Source organism: Cajanus cajan, chromosome 10 (assembly GCF_000230855.2).
Source record: "Cajanus cajan strain Asha chromosome 10, NIPB_CcT2T_4, whole genome shotgun sequence".
NCBI lineage: Eukaryota > Viridiplantae > Streptophyta > Magnoliopsida > Fabales > Fabaceae > Cajanus > Cajanus cajan.
In genome coordinates, this window is record NC_138526.1 from 14,593,939 (window position 1) to 14,607,720 (window position 13,782).

The window sequence follows — 13,782 nt, forward strand, 5'->3', positions numbered from 1 at the left end:
CTGGGATGGTCCATTTCGGGTACGACATAATCTGGAAAACGGCGCATACAAGTTGGAAGAACTCTCGGGCAAGGTCATTCCCAGAACGTGGAACGCTTCTCATTTGAAGACATATTATAGCTAGTATATGCTGTAAAAAGGACCTTGTGTAAACCGATGGTGCACTCTTTTCCTTGATCGGTCTTTTCTCCCCTTATAAAAAAGTGAAAAGGGGTTTTGGCCGACAAGGTTTTTAACGAGGCACCCATTAATGAAACTGCTTCAGTTCTTCTATTATATTTGACAATTCTTAACTGCTCAAATCTCGCAACAGGCTTCCCTCCCGAGTTGTTCAACTCGGCTAAGGATGTGCCTTAAAAAATCTCGCAACAGGCTTCCCTCCCGAGTTGTTCAACTCGGCTAAGGATGTGCCTTAAAAAATCTCGCAACAGGCTTCCCTCCCGAGTTGTTCAACTCGGCTAAGGATGTGCCTTAAAAAATCTCGCAACAGGCTTCCCTCCCGAGTTGTTCAACTCGGCTAAGGATGTGCCTTAAAAAATCTCGCAACAGGCTTCCCTCCCGAGTTGTTCAACTCGGCTAAGGATGTGCCTTAAAAAATCTCGCAACAGGCTTCCCTCCCGAGTGGTTCAACTCGGCTAAGGATGTGCCTTAAAAAATCTCGCAACAGGCTTCCCTCCCGAGTTGTTCAACTCGGCTAAGGATGTGCCTTAAAAAATCTTGTAAGCAAGCAATTCTGAACGAACCCGTTCGGTATTGCTCAAAAAGCAAGCAATTCCGAATGAACCCGTTCGGTATTGCTCAAAAAGCAAGCAATTCCGAATGAACCCGTTCGGTATTGCTCAAAAAGCAAGCAATTCTGAATGAACCCGTTCGGTATTGCTCAAAAAGCAAGCAATTCTGAACGAACCCGTTCGGTTTTGCTCAAAAAGCAAGCAATTCCGAATGAACCCGTTCGGTATTGCTCAAAAAGCAAGCAATTCCGAATGAACCCGTTCGGTATTGCTCAAAAAGCAAGCAATTCCGAATGAACCCGTTCGGTATTGCTCAAAAAGCAAGCAATTCCGAATGAACCCGTTCGGTTTTGCTCAAAAAGCAAGCAATTCCGAATGAACTCGTTCGATTTTGCTCAAAAAGCAAGTAATTCCGACTGAACTCGTTCGGTTTTGCTCAAAAAGCAAGTAATTCCGACTGAACTCGTTCGGTTTTGCTCAAAAAGCAAGCAATTCCGAATGAACCCGTTCGGTATTGCTCAAAAAGCAAGCAATTCCGAATGAACCCGTTCGGTTTTGCTCAAAAAGCAAGCAATTCTGAACGAACCCGTTCGGTATTGCTCAAAAAGCAAGCAATTCCGAATGAACCCGTTCGGTATTGCTCAAAAAGCAAGCAATTCCGAATGAACCCGTTCGGTTTTGCTCAAAAAGCAAGCAATTCCGGATGAACTCGTTCGGTTTTGCTCAAAAAGCAAGTAATTCCGAATGAACTCGTTCGGTTTTACTCAGAAAGCAAGCAATTCCGAATGAACCCTTTCGGACTTGCTCAATAAACAAGCATTTCCGAATGAACCCACTCGGTCTTGCCAAGAAAACAACGCAATTCCGAGTGACTCCACTCGGTCTTGCTTAAAAAACAACACAATTCCGAGTGACTCCACTCGGTCTTGTCAAGAAAACAATGCAATTCCGAGTGACTCCACTCGGTCTTGCCAAGAAAACAACGCAATTCCGAGTGAATCCACTCGGTCTTGCCAATACAGTAATGCAATGCCGAGCCATTCCACTCGGCCTCGCTCAAAAAGTTACGCAATCCTGAATACCTCCACTCGGTTTTATTTTAGCTTACAAATGATTTCATTTCTACAAGTAAATGATAATACGAGTCTTACATGCAAGTTTGACCAATAATTTAAATGAGGCAATATTATAGACAAGAGGCAATTTCATTTCATTTGCAAAAAGGAAGAGGCTCTATCGGCCTCCGATCTACATTTCAAATAAAAATCTATACGAAACCTAGCAGAAACTACGCTACTCTTGGGGTGGATCAGATTGAACGGCAGTTTCGGGATTTCCCTCGGCATCATTCTCGTTCTCGGGATTCTCCTCGTCGAGGGTGTTCTCAGAAGTTTCAACATCATTTTCCGGCTGGGGGGCAGCAGTCGGTTCAGTGGCATCTGGATCGGCTCCCTGAGGCATATCGGCAAAAGACATCAGTGACCCTTGATAAAAATCTTGGGTCATATCAAACTCGAAGCCCTCTTCAAATTGGCCGAAATGCTTAGCCTGCCGAACCGCGTGCTGAAACCCGGCTTCATGTTGAGCAACAATCTTCTCCTTAGCCTGCTCCTTAAGACGGTTATACGCGGCTTCAGCTTCATTCAGTCGGCGATGCTCCTCATTAGCCGCCTTTTGAAGGTCAAGGCGAAGAGTGTCATTGTCTCGCTGAACAGCATCCAACTCGGCCGACAATTTTCGATTTTTGGCCGTTAGTCCTTCATTCACTGCAATCGCCTCGGCCGCAGTCTTCTCGGCTTCCTCTAGACTTTGCTTTAAAAGCGTCACCTCGCCGATAGGCTCCATAGCTAGGTGATGAGCTAGTGCCAAGGAGCGAGTTTGTACCTCACAGAAAAGTCTCCATTTGGCCCTCACATCCAAGGTAGCCAAGAACTCCTGCCCAAGCGGAGACACCATGTCTGGCCGAATCACTGCCTCGGCCGAAGCGTCGTCGCTTAGAAAAGCCCGAGACATTAATTGGGGAGGCACCACAATCACGGTCCGATTAGGAGAGGCTTCGGGAACTGATTTCGCCTTCTTGGCTTGCTCTTGCCTTTCGCCAGAATTCTTTCTTTTTGAACGGCCCCGATCAGCATCTTTTCCCTTCTTGGTCTTCTTTTTCTTGCGTTCAGGAGAGGGGGGAGTTCGATCATCATCATTGTGTCGAGGGGTGCGTGCAGCAGCCGACGTGCCTACCCCCCCAGATTGCCGAACTTGCTTCACCCGAGCAGCAAGTAGGTGGCGTATATCCAGCTCATCGGCACCACTGGTAACCATGATTCCTGCAAGAAGGGTTGAGTAAAAATCAATAGGAATTAAGTTTACGAGTGGAGTAGGACAAATAGCATACCTATCAGGTCGTTCCACCAACGGGAAGACTCAACCAAGTTAATTAAGGACCTAGTCGGCAAGCGCCGAGGAAGACGAAGTAACAACTTCAAGTCCTCCCGCTCTTCGGTCGTCAGCATTTTCTTCGGCACTACGTCGTACGGCCGGGGGGATCGAGTCCAGTACAGAGGAAACAAGGGCTTATCGTCCTTGTTAAAGAAAAAGCGTCGTCCATTAGGCCTGATGGTCACTCGAAAAAATCCAGCCTTGAAATTTTTGTACGACGAAGTAAAGCTATCCAATAGTAGTCGATCGCCTATTCGGCTTAAGGAATGCCACTTCGCCAATATAGAAGGCCGGGACGAGTAGAAATATAGAAAGAGGAGCGGAGAAGGCTTAATGTTGACACACTTACACAAATGTTTGAAACCTTGCAATTGCGCCCAGCTGTTCGGGTGCAATTGGGTAGGGGCAACATTCAGCACCCTCAACACCCCCATAGTAAATTCATCAAACGGCAGCTTGACTTTGAGATCCCGAAAGAGGCAGTCGTACATATAAAACGATTCCATCTTCGCACCACTTTGATCCAGGCAAACCGTATCCGGGTTCGGAAAGGCATTATTCCGGCATGACCGAACCCCTATCGGATAGGGTTCCTCGGCGGCGCCAAAATTCAAGCATTTGGTGTAATCCAACAAGTTGGTGATCATGCCCGTGTCTCGGTAACGCGAGTAATAGGAGGTCACTTCCCCGTTTACCCATTCATAACCTGGCACTTCGGACGGACCGTATCGCTGCCGATTTGATACGCGCTTTGTCTTTTGTTGGACCTCTTCGCTTCCACTAGTAGAAGTCTCTCCTGATGAAGAAAGACTTTCATCCGGCCTTTCAACATCGGTAGGGGACCGAACCATGCTAGAACGACTGGAAGCGTTGGACGAAGACCCCTCGGACGCAGACGACCGAGAGCTGCTGACCGAAGAGCTCGATGAAGTATTAGACATGACGATAAAAACTTACCAATTTCTTTTCAAAACCACAATCGCTCTTCGGATCGGCTTCCCAAACCTTCGGCCACCACAATTCGGATGAGAGCAATACGTGCGAATGGCCCTACCACTCAACCTATTTATAAGCTCAAAAAGAGGCGGGAAATTTCAAGATTTAAGAGAAGATGTAACCGTTCGATCTCCAAGATCTAACGGTTACGATTGTGCAACCGTTCACTTTACCCTGGCAACCGTCCTTGCTCTACCCTTGAAGAAAGCCTCACCTTCCTTCAAGGCTGGGGGGCAGTGTACGGGTAGGGGCGTTCGGCCACCGCCGGTCGGCCGCCGAATGGCAGTACTTGGTGGCCGAACGGCAATCGGCCACCAGGACCGAACTATCATTACTCATTGCTCTTAACCCGTGATTAGGAGTTAATCAGATGATTAAGGTGTATTACCTGATACGGTAAATACGTTGCAGGGCCCATGGGGTCCAGGGCCCATAAATGTCAGTATAAATAGCTCAGGTCAAAAGGTAACGTCACTGTTCATTAATTATCCTAGATATCTGTGCTTGTCCTGACTTGAGCGTTGGAGTGCCTTTTGCAGGTACCAACCCCTCTACTCACATCGGATTGGAGCACTCGTTCGGCCTTCATACTACGAGAAGATTATTGGTGTACCCCCTTTGTAGGTACAAAAATAATCCAAAATTGTATACACTAAGAAATTTTTTTATATTAAAAGCATAGATAAAATAATATTAAAATAATAAAATTTGATCTCAACTATAATTTAAATATTTATAAGCACGTTATAATTATAATTATATATTCAACAAAATACAAACATCATCGTGAAGGAAAATTCTTCATCCTCCGAACACAACCTCAGAAATATATTCCGAATGTATAAAAAAATAATTTAAATTATAAAATATTAAATTAAATAATTATTTTATAATAAATTTATTAAAAAATATAATTTTTTTACAATTTCGGACGATAATTCGTTTTATTTTTCGGAACGTGTAGCAATCCTCGTGAAATACACGAATGTACGTACTAAAATATTTATGTTTCAGAATATTTATATATTGGCCGTGTTTAGAACATTTTGGGCCAAGTCAAAAAAAATTTGGGCTCATGATATATACAATTTTTTTTTATAAGTACACCTTCTTGTTTTTTCAAAAAAATAATTAAATTTCTAAAATACACTTAACTTTTTTTAATTTTACATCTCAACATTTAATTTAACACTTTTTTTTTTCAATACCTCCTTTCCTTATTTTTTTAGTTTTCACATGTACCCTCTTACCTTTCCTCCACTCCATCTATTTTGGTAAGTAATTTTAATTCTTTCAGTTTTGCATTACTCTCTTCCCTCCTCCTCTTTCAGTTTTTTCATTATTATTTTTTTTCTCCCCACTTTTAGTTTTCACATGCACCTAGAATGTAGAACTAATTTTTGACAACATAAGTGTTTGTGGCTTTCTTGATCGTGTCAAAAATGCCGAGTCAAATGTGTATTTTTTCTTCGAGAACTTCTCCCATTTACACGTTTAGAAAACACAACATTAAATAATTTTAGTGTTTCAGAAAGTATTATTCGGAATAGAAAAATTAATGTTACTGAAAGCATGTTTTGAAATTGAGTTTTTAACATACTTTTGGAAAATACTTTCCAAAATGTTAAAATTTTTGTTTCGAAAAGTACTTTCTGTAATTATGCAAAATAACATACTTCTAGAATATTAATTTTACTATTTCGGAAAGTATTTTCTGGAAGTGTTATTTTACATAATTTTGAAAAGTTCTTTCCAAAATAATAAATTTAGTGTTCCGAAAATACTTTCCAAAATTATGTAAAACAATATACTTTCGAAAAGTACTTTCTAGAACATTAACTTCACTATTCTGAAGAGTACTTTCCGTAATTAAGTGTGTTATTTTACATATTTCTGAAAAGTACTTTTTGAAAACACTAAATTTATTATTTCAGAAAGTACTTTTTGGAAGTATGTGAAAAACACAATTCTAGAAAATTCTTTCTGGAACACTAATTTCACAATTCGCACAATACTCCGAAATAGTGCAAATGTTTTTTTCTCATAACACTAAAGTTAATATTAAATTTTTTTGAGAGGTGAAAGGAGAGGAAGTGTTGGAATAAAAAATGTGTGTCTAATTCAGTAAAAACTGTTCAGGAAGCCACATGTACCTATTATATTGTATGGTCTGAGTGTAGAGGTGTTCATGGATCGATTTTTTGAAAAAACTGATCCAAACCGAACCGAACCGTTTTATAAAAATAGATCGATTAACTGATCCATTTTTTTTTAAAGTAGATCAGTATGGTTTTTTTTTTTTTAAATATGGATTGGTTTTTTTGAAGTTGGATCGGTTCGGTGTAGTGCAATTATCCACTTTTTTACTCATATATGGATCGATTTTTTTAAAAAAAACTAAACCGAACCGATTCGATCCACTTTGTAAAAATGGATCGGATAATTGAACCGATTTTATAAAGTGGTTCGGTTCGGATTTTTTTTCAAAATGGATCAAATTTTTCAATACGAATCGGTTAAGATCAATTTGGATTTTTTGCACACCCCTATCTGAGTGCATGTGAAAGAGGTAAGGGAAGAAGAGAGTAATGTAAAAATTGAGAAAACTAAAACTGTCTATTAAAATAAGTGAAAAATTGGAGATAGACAATAGAATGCATATAAAAACTGAAAGAGAGAAGGAAAGATGTGTGTGAAAAATAAGAAAAAAGTAGTAAATTGAAAGTTGGAGCTACAAAATTAAAAAATTAAAGAATAAAAGTAACTATGAATATTTTAGGAATTTCGATTAAAAATAAATAAAGGAGATGTAATTATTAAAAAAAAGGAGGTATTTATATCATGGACCAAAATTTGCTTAATTTTACTCTAATGTAATTAATAAATTTTATTATATTTATTTAACTGTTTTAACAGTAAAATTCTCAATTAAAGCATTAAACAAAAAATAAAATTCTTGACTAAAATTTAATAATTAATAAATGAATAAACTTCAACATCTCAGTACTCAATCATAATTCCTTCCAATCATTATTTTGTAACATAATTAATATCAAATTAAATTTAAAAAATATTTTTAAATATAATCACAAGTATTGTTTATATTTTATAAAACTTGTACGTATTTAAAAATAATCATTTTTGTCTAATATAGTTACTTATTTCTAATGGGATATTTATTTGTTTTGTATATATTTCTTTTATTATCTTTGATTCATTGGAAAAAAGTCATGGTCAACTAATATAAAAGTAGTACATATTTCTTTTAATTCATTCTATTTTATACAACTCATTTATCGAAATTCAAATAAAAAAATTTCAAAATGGTTTTTTATCTTGAATTTTTTTCAAAGAAGATGCAAGTAAAAAAAATAATAATTAATTTTATGTTTATACAACATAACCAAATCTAAAAGAATAATTTTCTAGAAGAATTAAAAGATGTTTGGTTTAATCGTTTTCATTGTTACAAAATATATTTTATATATCATATTATATCGATGATTTTAAATTATAGTCACAACAATATCTATTTATATATTTATATATTCATATTTTTTTTAATAATTGTATAATCTTATTATGAGTTTAACTATATATGTAACTTAATAATTTAAGTTAAATATAATTTTTCTAGAAAGACAAAAAAAAAAAAAAAGTTGGAACTTTAAAGGGACGTCCTACGGCAATGGCCTTGTAGGGCTTGACTTAGCCACGACCACAAGAGAATTTTATGTATTATTTTGTCCTATTCATCAAATGCCTACGTATACAAGTCAGTTTTTTTGCCTCACTCCATTCGTACTCTCAAATGTTTTATTCATACTATTAATAAATAATGAGTTACAATTATGGACGTCGTTTTACAAAAGTACGACCGTGTATATTTGTAAGTACGACTGTGTTTCGTATAATGAATGTACATCTAGACGTGCTTCTCTTGAAGCATGACCATAAGTGAAGCACGGTCATGTTTGTCTTCAAGCTTCATCTGTACTCCATTTTATGTCTTAATTACCTTATATTTCTTTTATTTTTGTTGCACACTCAATAAAAGAAGTGAAGTATTACTAAAAATTTAATATTAAATTAAGGTAAAATAATAATAAATATCAAGTTATTATGTAACATTTCTTTATAGTTTAACACCGACAATGATGAAAACTAAGTAGGGTTTAGTATGTTGTAGAAAAGTTCAAACTCTGTGGTTTGACAAAATCACCAACTGGTCGTTGTATTTGTTGTGGTGTGATATTGTTGTATGTAGAGTCCATGTATTCGTACTTTATTTGCAAGGTAATGTGAATTTATGCAAGATGGTCTATATAGTTATTTATCTAGACCTTGAGGGTGTTATGATAGGTAGCTTCTAACAGGGGTGTGAGTTTACCATGGCTGATTATAGCGCTTTGATTGGATCTTGGTAGATATCCTTTAGTTGAAATTTGATATGTATCATATTTGCTTTAATCTTGTGGTATAAATTGAAGCATTTATCTTAATTTCCTTTGACTTGAGCTTAATTTGATCCAAATTTATCTTAATTTATAGAAGGTTAACTTTAGTTTATAACTTAAGCATTTAAGAAATTTATAAGCTTTTTTTTAATATTATTTTGTAGATGGGGAGAAAAATGATGGGAGACATTGGAAGATGCAATTGGAAAGCTTGGTGAAGCATCAAGAAAGAAAAAGAAATTTGGTTAAGTCTTGGTGCTCAACATGAAATCCCATGTTTAGCATGAACCTTTTAGAGAGTTTAGCAAGTTGATTCATTTTGTCACGCTAAGCTTGAAATTCCATGCTTAGGGCTACAACTCCAAAGGTCAATTTTTGTTATTCCTTATCTCACGCTAAGCATAGGTTTATGTTTACATGTCATTAATGAGAAGAGATAAGATGGTTTATGACCTAAAATCAAGGGATTCAAAGACATATTTTGAGAAATATTTCTAAGAATGTGTGGCAATCGGAAGAGCTTTCATTACTTCGAGATCAAGTTTCTTATTCATTTCTTCATCATTTTTCTTGTGTTCCATATCTGTGTGTTGCTAAGTTTTCCCTTGTTGGGATTTGATGTAACATGACCCACTTTCATGTATACATTCTAAGTTATTAATTAGTTGCTATCTAGTATTATTGCTCTATATTATATGTTTAATGCTTGTTGTGATTTTATCTCCCTTAACTTGAATTTGTGGATTTAAAGTGATTAGAAAATACTTATGAACCTTTGAATTGAAGTAGAATAACTAATGGTATTTACTTTTAGGAATGGAGTAAATGTTATTAGTCATTCATAAGCTTTTATTTTTTAAGCCAACTTCTTGGTTAAGTTACACAAGGAATTGATAACATAGTCAAGAATCTTAGACCTCAACTTGTAAGGAATTGAAATTTAAGTATTTTTGTGAGTTAAATGATAATTTTTGAATTTATAATTGGATTAAAACTTGTTTGAAAGTATGAGATAAAGGTTTGATGAGGTTAAAATACCAAAAAGATTTCTTATAACATATATCTTGTTTAAGCACTTTATTTATTTTTGCAACAATAAAAATTTTTCCATTCCCGATAGTTTAGTTTAGTATAATTAGTGATTTGTCCCAAGTATTGCATAGGTTCCTTGGGAGATGATACTCATGCTCATCATTGAACTACTTTTACGATTGGTACACTTGCTAAGGAGATAACAAGTTTCTGGCGTCATTTTTGGGGAATTGTGTCGCAATACTTATGGCAAATTCACTTTGATTACTAATCTAGAATTTGATTCTTTTATTCTTTTCCTTTTTTTTTCATTCTTAATTATTTACCTTTCTATTGTTGACTTGTTTGTTCTAGTATTGTAATTCCTATGTATGTGAGGTATCATTTTGCTAGTGAACTTTCTTACGACCTAAAAATCGAAAAATAGCTCAGAGGAACAATGGTGCAGTAAGGATTTGGACACTAGCCAAGCAAGCACATAAAAAAGAGTCTACCTTATCTACTTTCATTCTCTTTCCCTCAATTTCAGAGGAGACAAAAATGGTGGGTGAGATACCAAGAATGACTCTTGGGGACTATGTTGCTCCTCATGGTCCCAAGCACTTTTCTAGCATTGTCACACTTGAAATCACAACAACTAACTTTAAGATGAAGCTGACGTTATTGAAATCACAAAAACTAACTTAGAGCTCAAGTGTTTGGTCATCGTGAGAGTTAGTTTACTTAGAAATCGCATGTGAACTTGGGAGTTCGAGGTTAAATCATGAAAGTGCATCTACTTAGAAATCATGATGGAGCTTGGTAGGCTGATGTTAAGTCATGACAATGTGTTTGCTTAGGAATCGCAAGAGTGCGTATGCTTGAAATTTGTGATGGAACTCGGTAATTTGAAATTTGTGCGCGTATACTACTGTAAGTCATAATTCAAATAGGGAATTTTTATTGATATGTAAGAGTTATTCAGGCTTGGGGTGTCTTATTAAAATCTTCTTAGCCAATAACACTTTAAATAAGGGAAGAAAAAAAGACTAAGATAGGAAAAGTAATACGAAATTCGTTGACATGCGTTAATTTGAATTAGAGATTTTGAGGTATTGTGAGGCCAAAAGTGGTTAGATCAGTCGTGTGTCCTAAAGTGATTTTCAAGCCTTCGGCGTAGTATTTCAATGTTATGTGTTAGTCTACTCAAATTGTGACTATTTTTCTACAATGGTCAAAAACTTCATTGCAAGATGAGGTGCATAAATCATGACCCCTAGGGTGTTTAGGGAGGGTCGTCTGAGTGTGACATTGTTGGAAGTCACAACAACTACCAACAAAAATTTCACATTTAATGACTTGGTATATTTTTCACTACCAAATTTGTTAAAAGTCGTGTGTAGCCCTTTGTGCTGACTTGTTTGCTTGCAAATCCCAACAGGGGCTTGTTGTAAGGTTTGATGTTATCATGGAGTAGTTGCATGTGGAGAAAGGTATTCTAGTAAAAGATGTCGCTCGAGCTATCTTAATCTACGAGGATCTTCTATACTTCCCGATTGACAATTTGTTTTGAAATGATTATGAGGTCTTACTAATGTAAAATATTTTCATCTCTTGATCTAAAAATGTTCATTTTTTTCATTTCTTGATCACATTGTAAGCATTAATTAGACATTATTTGTAAAATCTAGATGCTAATATTTTTAAATTAATCTATGTTTGAAGTTTAAAGAATTATGAGTAACAATGTCTCATTCAAGTTTTAAATTTATACTTTCTTGCACAATGAACATAATTATTTAAGAAAGGTTTAAATTTTTATTTTGTCTAAATACCATAGATTTCTCTTTAATATTATTGTTACTTATCTTGCTTATTCTAATTATATTATTCTACGCGTATTTTAATTAATTAAATTAGTGTAAGAAAAACCTTTTGTATTTTTGTGTACTTTTAAATAATAAAAATAAAGTAAAAGTAAATTTCATTAAGATTGAATAATAATTTATAGTTAGTAAAAAAAACAGTTTCTAGATAATTATAAAGGATATAAATGATATATAATACAAAAAATTATAAAAATAAAATAATCCAAAATTGTATACACTAAAAAATATATATCTTTTATTAAAAGTATAGATATAATAGTATTAAAATAATAAAATTTGATCTCAACTATAATTTAAATATTTATAAGGACGTTATAATTATAATTATATTTTCAACAAAATACAAACATTTTGGGCCGTGTTTATAACATTTTGGGCCAAGTCGGAAAATTTTGCTTAAATTTTACTCTAATGTAATTAATAAATTTTATTGTTTTTTTTAATTGTTTGAACAGTAAAATTCTCGATTAAAGCATCAAATAAAAAAGAAAATTCTTGATTAAAATTTAATAATTAATAAATAAATAAACTTCAACATCTCATTACTCAATGATAATTCCTTTCAATCATTATTTTGTAAGATAATTAATAACAAATTAAATTTTAAAAAATATTTGTAGATATAATTACAAGTATTGTTTATATTTTATAAAACTTGCACGTATTTAAAAATAATTATTTTTTAATATAGTTACTTATTTTTAATGAGATATTTATTTGTTTTGTATATATTTCTTTTATTATCTTTGATTCATTGGAAAAAAGTCATGGTCAACTAATATAAAAATAATAAAATATTTCTTTTAATTCATTCTATTTTATACAACTCATTTATCGAAATTCAAAAAACAGGAATGGTTTTTAAATTTGAATTTTTTCAAATAAGTTGCAAGTAATTTTTTTTAATTAATTTTATGTTTATACAATATAACCGAATTAATCTAAAAGAAACATTTTCTAGAAGAATTAAAAGGATATGTTTGATTTTATTATTATCATTGTTACCAAAATATATATTATATATTATATTATATTGATGATTTTAAATTATAATCTACAACAATATCTATTTATATATATATATATACACATATTTTTTAAATAATTATATAATCTTATTATGAGTTTCACTATATATGTAACTTAATAATTTAAGTTAAATATAATTTTTCTAGAAAGACAAAAAAGAAAAAAAGTTGGAACTTTAGAGGGAATTCAGCCAAAATAAATTAAAAAAAAAATAAAATCACTGAAATAAATTAATTAAAAAATTCATTACCAAAATAAATTATTTTTGCTAACTAGAAGAGAGAGGATGCAAAAAAATATCATCGCGACGTTTTTTTTAGACATGGGTAGATGCATGCATGTATAAGAGAAAACATAACCATGGTGGACGTTTTGTGTCCAAAATTCTTCAAAGGGAAGACGATATTATGCTAGATGCCTTGTAGCATAGATTTTGGTCAAAAAAATGTCATCTATGTAGACATTTTGTGGATGATTTTTTTTTGAAAATAATAACGAAAAAAATTTACATTTTAATATAGAATATAAAAAATATTAATTTATGAGTATAATTTTTTTTCCATCCTAATTAAATTTAATTCAACTTATTTTTAAATACTCCACAAGTAGCTCAAAGACTGGGATAGTTGGTCCCAAGATTTAACGTGACTGCATACACAAGGCAAGATTCGAACCCCTGACCTTGCTTAAGCGTGGATCAACCCCCTACCACTGAACTACACACCTGGGGTTACTTTCATCATGTATCTATTAACACTAATTTTCAAGTTCTAATATTTTTAAAAACTTATAAAAACTTCAGTTTTTAAATTTCAATTTAACAAATAAAAAAATTAATTTCAATTAAATTATTTTTTATACAAATTAATTAATTTAATTCTAAATTAAAATTATAACTAATGATCAAAATATAAATGCAAACAATCAAATATTTTTATTATACATAAAAAAATTACAATTAAACACAAATTAATTTAAACCTTAACCAAAATAATCTTATACTAAATTTTAACACTTCATAAATTATATTTTCACATATACTAAATTTTAATCATCAACATATTTTCCAGATATAAAAATTTATAACATAAAAATTACAAAATATACATGAAAATAACAAAATATAATTTTTTTAAACTTAACAAAACTTACATTTTTTAAACTTCAATTTAATTAAAAAAAAATTTAATGGACTATTTATTTCATTGCAAATTTAATTTTCTGACGCATCAATGC